The sequence below is a fragment of the Camelina sativa genome, chromosome 12 (assembly GCF_000633955.1).
Source record: "Camelina sativa cultivar DH55 chromosome 12, Cs, whole genome shotgun sequence".
NCBI classification, from domain to species: Eukaryota; Viridiplantae; Streptophyta; class Magnoliopsida; order Brassicales; family Brassicaceae; genus Camelina; species Camelina sativa.
Genome location: NC_025696.1, coordinates 27795747 through 27804864, shown reverse-complemented (window position 1 = coordinate 27804864; position 9118 = coordinate 27795747).

Here is a 9118-nt window from a genome sequence, read left to right as displayed (position 1 = left end):
TCCTCCCACCAATAAGGTCCCTACACAAACCTTATGCACTAGGAACCCTAACATTTATCACAGACAAACATAAAATCCAAAAATGACAGAACACACAAAGTCCAGTTTAGAAATCATACCCGTGATTGCGTTAGCACTGTTTCCTCCCGTCTCCACAGTCGTGTACACACGCGGTGCCACTGGCAAAGGCAACACCGTCTGCCCCACCTGCTGCACTCCTGACTGCACTACCACCACAGCCATCATATGTAACTTAGGACACGACGATCTGAGATGCCCTGCCTCCCTACAGTGGTAACACACACGAGTCGTCGGCGGTGCTGGCTAGTTGCCCCTTTGTGGAAAACTCGCCACCCTGTGCTCCAAGCTCCCACACCCAAAGCATCCCTGATAGACTCCTGGGTGAGGATCTACTCCCAAGAACACACTTTGCAAGGTTTTGGAGAGGGATAAACGAAATGATGAAGATGAAAGGGTGGAAGATGCAGCGGAATGGAGAGATGAACGGCGGAGAAGGTGAAGGGGTGGAATTGCAGCGGATTGAAGGGGATAACAAAGTGTACTTCTAAGAGAGATGAAGATCTCTTAGACTACAGGCTTGATTACAACTTAGATATGACACACTAAGAAGTAAACAAGTTGAGAAGATATTACACACTTCTCTGATCAAACAAATAGAAAGAAGGGTTTTGATTAAAATGTTTGATGAGAAACAAATGAGAACTACATTGTCTTTTTATAGGAGAAGGGGGACGAAGGAGAAGAGGAGAGAAGGGAGAAATAAATGTCTAGGAAATCATGCAAGAACATTAACTAGGTCAAGCTCATGCACAATACCTAGGAAAATACAAAAGCAATAAATGCAAAGTTTGAACAAGAGAGAAATATAAATTGGACCAAAGCAAAGAGATGGGCTTTGGACCACGAAATGGGGTGACAAAGGGGTCTTGAAAGTGTCACTTAAGCCTCATTAAAAACTTTGTCAAGAAAACCCAATGGGACAAAACTTGAAAAGGAAAAAGAGGGCATAAGCAACACTTAACCCTTCATCGAACACCTTGAGCTGTGAGCATCGTCCAAAAGGTTTGAGCCACGTCTTCTTGCTTCTTGTCCAGCTCCTTGTTTAGTCCATTGATAGCTTGGTTGAACCTCCTGGATTTTGATCTTGTGAGAGGACCCGCCGGAACGATCAACGCTTCCTCCAATACTTCTGTTGGTACAAGTTGTTCTTTGATGCTTCCTCTGGTACAAACTGCTCATTGGCTACAAGCTGCTCCTTGGCTACATGCTGCTCCTCAGGTTCGTGTGGTTTGGTTGAGCTGGCCATGGTCTCATCATCCTCTCCCACTTGAAAAGGATTTGACCTCAAATCCGAATTATCTGCATAATAAGGGAGAAGATCAGAAACTTTAAAACTACCATTCACTTTGTACTTACCTTGGAGGTCGAGTTGGTAAGCATTGTTGTTGATCCTTTTGAGCACTTTGAATGGTCCATCGATTAGTTTTGACTCCTTTTCAGCTGGAAAATGTTTACTCCTCAAGTGCACCATTAATTGTTCTCCAACCTCAAAGATCATCATAAAACAACCATTGGATTTAAGATTATGCATCAAAAGATCTCCAATTCCGGTTCTCGAAAAGATTTTGGACGAAAGAATTGCTAAATTTGGAGGCTCCTCTTTTGTACCTGCAAAGTTTTCAATACCTTTGGCAAAGATCAAGTGTGTCATTATAGTCATGGATTTACTATAAACATGAAAACATATCTCTGCTTGGCACAAATCATTATCCTTGTAATTTTCTGATTTTTCTTTGAATAAACCTAACCTTTTCCCATGGTTTTCAATGTAACAAACTGATAATCAAAGCTCTAGAATCATGAGAAACAAATTGGGTTAAGGAATTACTTAGCTGGATAAGGCGTTGGGTATTATTGATGCTCATCATGGTTAATGGAAGTGGATCTGGGGGTTCTTCTTGGATCAGTATGAAGCTGCTGATATCTTGGTGCTCATCTTGATCCAAATCAGGTGGCTTAAATCTTTTATCTCCCAATTTCTTTTCAGTTTTTCTTATCCACTTCATGACTGCTCTAAAATCTGCAATTGGCTCTTTTGACAAAGACAAACGAATCATATCTGTGTGATCTTGGATAAGAGAATCCTTGAGAATAAAAACACTTATCTTATGATTGTTGGATATGAGCACAAGTGTTGCATCAGGTGGTTCATCTTTGAGCGTTGAGGAAGCTTTGACCTTTCCATGCTCATGGTTTACTGATTTAACTTATAAGAACACAAGATCTCCTACATCAAAAGGAAAAATAGAGTTTTAGATTGGAGCATCCTTCAATGATCATAGTTGTTTTTCTGAAATACTTCCAGCTTCTAACTCCAAAATGATAAATCATTTGTTGGCATATATCTGGTGGTTTCTCCTTGATTTGAGCAGAACATGTTTCTTCTCCAAAGTACTTATGCTTCTTCATGTAACATGTTCCTTTCTTAGCAATCATGGGAAAGAACAAGTGCATTATACTTGAAATAGAGAAATCAAAAACATGATCTTTCACAGTTGGTTTCCAAAGCTCATTGAATAGTTTAAACTCAAACAACCCTTTTTCAAGCAAATACCTCATTTTAGAAAAAAGGATTAGCCATCACATGCTCAGATTAAGTTCTAAACAGTTCCACTGCAATACTACACATAGAAACTCTCAAAGAAGAGTTAAATTCATGAGACTTTTCAAAAGAAAATGTTTCAAAAGTTGGAATCATTTTTTCAAAAACAGATTTTGAAACACAAAATTCTTTCACATTTTCTAAACCAAAACGTTTTTCATCTTGAGCAGAAATCATCACAAAAATAATTATGATCTATCCTAACCAAATCAATTTCCTTACAATGCTTTCTTTGATAGCCGCAAAGATATGGCATAGGGACTGGGTTTGGCACAATATTGATCTGCTCCAAATTACTAAACAATGGCAAACTCATTTGTGTTGTTTCTAGTGATTCTTCTTCCTGAACCTGTGAAAAGGAAATAATTCTACTCAGTTGCTTCGGTTCCAAATGGGTTAGTTTTTCAAGCAAAAAATCACATTGGAGAGAAGAAAGATCACACTTAGCTTGAGATAGAGTCATAGGTCCAGTTGGTATAACAACATCATCGTCAGCAATGAATTGACTCATCATGGCTTATTCTCCAAGCTGTTTCTCCTTGATTCCGGGCTGATCTTTTCTTTCAAACTCCTTATTCTCCTTTTCTTGTTCTGCTTGCTTCCATTGTCCTCCATTAGAATCTGTATCTATCTCAACACTTTTGGGAAAAGACAAGTGCATCATACAAGAATTGGAATTTTCTAAGCCTTGATCAATTACTTCCTTGGATTTTGAAAGTGTAGAAGACTTACATTGCTTTGGTTCTCCACTTGGTTCAAGTGATGAATTTAGACTTTGCTCATGAATGAAAATTTGTTCAGGGACCTTCTTTGGTTGAGATGTTGACTTAGCCTTCATCTTCATGGTTTTAATGTACTTGGTTAACGCCTCAAAAAGATCTGATTGTGTCTTAGCCTCTACGGAAGTTGGGATTTTCTTTTGATCTGGGACTAAGGCTGGTTTCTTTTCTGGAACTGCTTGGATTTTGCTATTGGCTTGGGGAGCACAGTGTAGCGGTTGTGGAGCATACTTATTCCTTAGAAGCTTCTTAAGATCTCTCCACAATTTGATATTTGGCTCCTTGTAATACCAACGGTCATCAACTTCTTGCAACCACCATTTGTAAGCGTCTCCAATGAGTTGGGTAAGTGCAAAAGCTAATCTCTCATTTCTATGGATGTTCTTGTAGTAGAACCAATCATCCATGTTTTTCTCCCACTCAAAGTAGTCTCCTTTTCCTGCAAAATTATAGTTTATGAGCAAGTGGAAATTTATAAGAATTCACAGATTTAGATTTGGGAGTGTGAGAAATTTTCAGTTGGCTGCTCCGGGTTGATCTAGATGTGTCGTCTGGTGGCTTGGGTTTAAGATCTTGATGTTGCCTTTGACGTAGAGCACCAAGCTTTTCATCAAGCATTGTTGCCATAGCAGCTGTGATTGATTTCGTAATTCTCCTTTCCAGGCTAGAGGTGGATGACTCTTCTTCTTCTATTGTACCTGAAAACAAATCAAAGATCCAACAAGTAAATATTTCCAAAAACACGCAAATGAAAACGGATCTGGAAAAATATGAAAATGAACTCAAAAATTCTGAAATCAATTTTCAAAAATACAAGACTCCTTGCTGGTTCGAAAACAGTTGATTTTGTAATTTTTGAACGAGTAAAACATTTGATAAAATTCTTGCAAGATGAACAAAAAATCTGAAAAATAAAAAGTGACGATTGGAATTTCAAAATCTGGTTGCAAAGTGGCTCTGATACTACAAGATAGACTCCTGGGTGAGGATCTACTACTCCCAAGAACACACTTTGCAAGGTTTTGGAGAGGGATGAACGAAATGATGAAGATGAAAGGGTGGAAGATGCATCGGAATGGAGAGATGAACGGCGGAGAAGGTGAAGGGGTGGAATTACAGCGGATTGAAGGGGATAACAAAGTGTAGTTCTAAGAGAGATGAAGATCTCTTAGACTACAGGCTTGATTACAACTTAGATATGACACACTAAGAAGTAAACAAGTTGAGAAGATATTACACACTTCTCTGATCAAACAAATAGAAAGAAGGGCTTTGATTAAAATGTTTGATGAGAAACAAATGAGAACTACATTGTATTTTTATAGGAGAAGGGGGACAAAGGAGAAGAGGAGAGAAGGGAGAAATAAATGTCTAGGAAATTATGCAAGAGCATTAACAAGGTCAAGCTCATGCACAATGCCTAGGAAAATACAAAATCAATAAATGCAAAGTTTGAGCAAGAAAGAAATAGAAAATGGGTCAAAGCAAAGAGATTGGCCTTGGACCACGAAATGGGGTGACAAAGGGGCCTTGAAAGTGTCACTTAAGCCTCATTAAAAACCTTGTCAAGAAACCCCAATGGGACAAAACTTGACAAGGAAAAAAGAGTGCATAAGCAACACTTAACCCTTCATCGAACACCCTGAGCTTTGAGCATCGTCCAAATGGTTTGAGCCACGTCTTCTTGCCTCTTATCCAGCTCCTTGATTAGTCCATTGATAGCTTGGTTGAACCTCCTGGATTTTGATCTTGTGAGAGGACCCGCCGGAACGATCAACGCTTGCTCCAATGCTTCCGTTGGTACAAGCTGCTCCTCTGATGCTTCCTCTGGTACAAGCTGCTCCTATGGTACAAGCTGCTCCTATGGTACAAGCTACTCCTTGGCTATAAGCTGCTCCTCGGCTACAAGCTATTCCTCAGGTTTGTGTGGTTTGGTTGAGCTGGCCATGGTCTCATCAATCCCGCACCATCGGACCCCGACCTTTGCATAGCATCAAACTTCCTCTTCTGCCCCTGCGCAGGCTTGCCGCCCTTGCTAGGAACAGACTGTGACTTAGTCCTCTTCGGCTGCACCAGAGGACTGACCACCACTACCTGTGACCTCAAGTTATCTTCTATCCCAGCTGCAACCTCTACCAGCTCTGCTCTCGAAGCATAGCTCCTCACTCTACACCGAGTCTTCAAGTCATCACGCAGAGCCAACAAGAACCTCCACACCTGAGCCGACTCTGGCTCCAAAGCCCGACCTGCATAACCCACAAGCCGACTGAACTCTGCATCCAGCTTCCTCACGGTACGGTTACCCTGAGTCAGTCCCAAGAACCGCGCCTCCATACGATCAAGTGCCTCCTGCGGAAAATACTTGGCATCGAACTCCCTCACGAAGTCCCTCAGAGTCATCTCACGCTGCACTCTCCGTGCCATCACCGACCTCCACCAGACCTTCGCATCCCCCGAAAGGTAGTGCGCTGCCAAGTCTACCCGATAGTGGTCTGGACACCAAAGCGTCTGGAAAATACCCTCCATTAAGGATCCGTGCCACCCGAGAAAGATCCCGCACCCACCTGACAGCTGCACCAGCATTTGAAAATACTGAGCATCCACTACCTTGGCCCCCGGCTGCACACCTGCCTGCACACCAACCACAGGCTGCACCGCTGGAACCTACCCACCAACCACTGGCGGCACCACTGGAACCTGCCTACCAACCTATGGCGGCACTGCTGGAACCTGCCCACCAACCTCTGGCGGCACATCTACTTGAAGTCGCTCCAACACCTAAGCTAGCAAGCCCATCAGGACATCCTTCCTACCTGGAGCACCCTCCGCTGCAACCCCCACTCCCGGGGCAACATCATGACCGACACCGGGCCTATCAGCCCTGCCGCCACCCAAACCAGCCTGGTCTCCAAACACTATAGGATGAACCTGTGACTCTGCCACCTCCTCACTGGCCATGCTCTGGGTCACACTCTCACTGGCCTCGGGAACCTGACCCCGTCCCTGACCATGCCCATGACCACGACCACGACCACGCCGGCGACCAACAACATCCTCACCTCTAACCATATGTACACCAAGAACAGAAGGCTAAGCAAACAAAACGACTACTAGCTACACAAGGAACACAACTTACCGTGGAATCACAAAGTAGGCTCGAAGAGGATGTTCTAGGACCCCATGCCACACACAAGCATACAATCCAACATCCAACACAAAGCACACAACGAACCCGTACCTAGAACCGTATGGGCTCTGATACCAAACTGAAACGACCCGACCCATTTTATATATATATATCATATTATCTAGTGATCCTATACTCACTAGCAACCTACCCCAATCACTAACAACAGCGGATAACATTCATAGTCCAATAACCAATAATAATTAAGAAAGAACATGATATCAATCCAACAACAATCCATCACATAAACAAATCATAAACCAGCAGTCCTAACAATCGTTCTAGACCACTAAGTTCCACTCTAGCATCCTAACACAGAAACAGAGCAAACAACCGAGTCTCTAGAATATCCTCCTCTTCATAGCCTTGATTCCACGATCACATTTTGCCTTTACCTGCGCCACAACACAAAAGAGAGGCGTAAGTATTACCAGAAATACTTAGTGAGGCAATTCTCCCATCTACTGGGCTATACACACAAGCAATGAGATCTCTGATGCCACAAACAATAACTATAAAACAAACCAGGAACATGCACCAAGCAACACAACATAAACCGGTTTCTGCAAAAGGGTGTCGACCGACACCACAACTGGTGTCGACCGACACCTGCTCGACACTCCTAAACCCCTAACAGTGTCGACCGACACCTCGACATGGTGTCAACCGACACTCGCTAAGCCTCTGAGTCGTCCTCGCGTTGGCGTCGACCGACACCGATGTCGAGCATCGATTTCCTTCAAACAGAACCTCTGAAACTCGCCTCCAAGCTTCTCCTTTCCGTCCCATACGATCCCATGAACGAATCCAAGCCTCAGGAGTCACGAAAATCTCATAAACAACCACATAACACACAATTCACAGAAACAAAGATCTCAGCTTAGATAAGCCGTGGTCATGCACTCACATTTGCCAATCAATGAGGAAATCGACCAACCCACAACCAGAAACCTCCACAGCAAGCTCCCTCCACGTCCTTAGCCTCAGATCTCACTCCCCAAGCACAGATCTCTCAAGAACAAGCAAGGAAACTCACAAGAACTCACTGAAAGCTTTTCTCTCTTTCTTTTTCTCTATGAAACGAGAAACGGCTGAGAAAGAAAGAGAAGTTGATTTTTTCCCAATTAAAGTCAAGTTTAGGGCTTTCCCAATGAAACAATAAGTTGTTGTTTTATGTGTTTTAGTTTAAGTTTGATTCAGTCAATTGAATAAGTCTTGATTTCCTGGTTTGTAGGAAGTAAGTACTAGTAGTTGCAGTTCTTTTAGGATCTAGTTTGTTTAAGCTCTTTGGTCTATTTAAGAGACAAAGAAGCATTCAGAGTTTAATAAGAGAAAACGACGAGTACCTTTCAGATCCTATTTAGCTTTTTTCTGCTTTAATTTCAACACCCAAAACCAAACATCCAAACCGGAGAATTAAAATCGAACCGGTAACACATTCTCACCAAATTCCCAAAATTTGGATCGCTGGTGCTACAATTTGATTTTAAAAGAATTTTTATATATAATGATGTAGGGCGCCAGATTCTTAGAGTAAGAGTTGAAAGAAACCTTATTATATTATGTCATCTAATAATAAAGTAAAGTTTTCTTTGGAAAGCTCTAAAAGATTGTCATTTGATGCTCTTTTCTTTCACAAGTATCATTTTGTTTCTTTTAATTTTTAGCGTAATAAATTTATTCAATTGAATTTACATAATATATTTTTCGCTTAACAAATAATTTGATGATTAAATAGTTTAAGGATATAATATTATAATATTTGGGTTGTATAGGATAATGTCGAGTAATAATTGGCTGTTTTATTTCCACACTTTAATATAAATAATTCACATGATCTTGATATTACATTATTTTATTTCATTTAAAATCCATTTAAAATAAACTAAAGTATATTTTAATAATATAATTTCTAAATCACTAAATGAGAATTGAATATATTTTTTTGATAAAGAGATAACTGCATATATTTCTGTTTAATGAGAGAAATGAATGTATATTTAAATTCATGATTTGATTATCTAAGATGCCCGTTCATAGATCTATATTTATAATATATAACTCTTGAATATATTTAAAACAATAGACAATTTTAGTTATTAATTCACAATAATGTATTTTTATAAACCTGACAAATTTTTTATTAACTTTTCTGTTCCATCTCATCAATCTCATATTTTGTACTAACTCTCATTTTTGTAATTTTCATAATATTTATAAACAAAAACAATGTAAACTAAATTTGTTGGTAGCACGGAGTGACTACTAGTAATTAATATAAAACAATTTTGGATAAATAAACATAAGGGTTTATGATAGTTCAAAGGAAGGAACAATGAAAACAGAAAAATTCGTGAGCTCCAAGTAAAAAGATGAAGAAACAGAAACAGAGGAGAACAAAGGAAGTTTTATGCTGTTTGGTGTAATCACATGTTCTTAGTAGAGATTTTTCTTCGGGGGGGGGGGGGG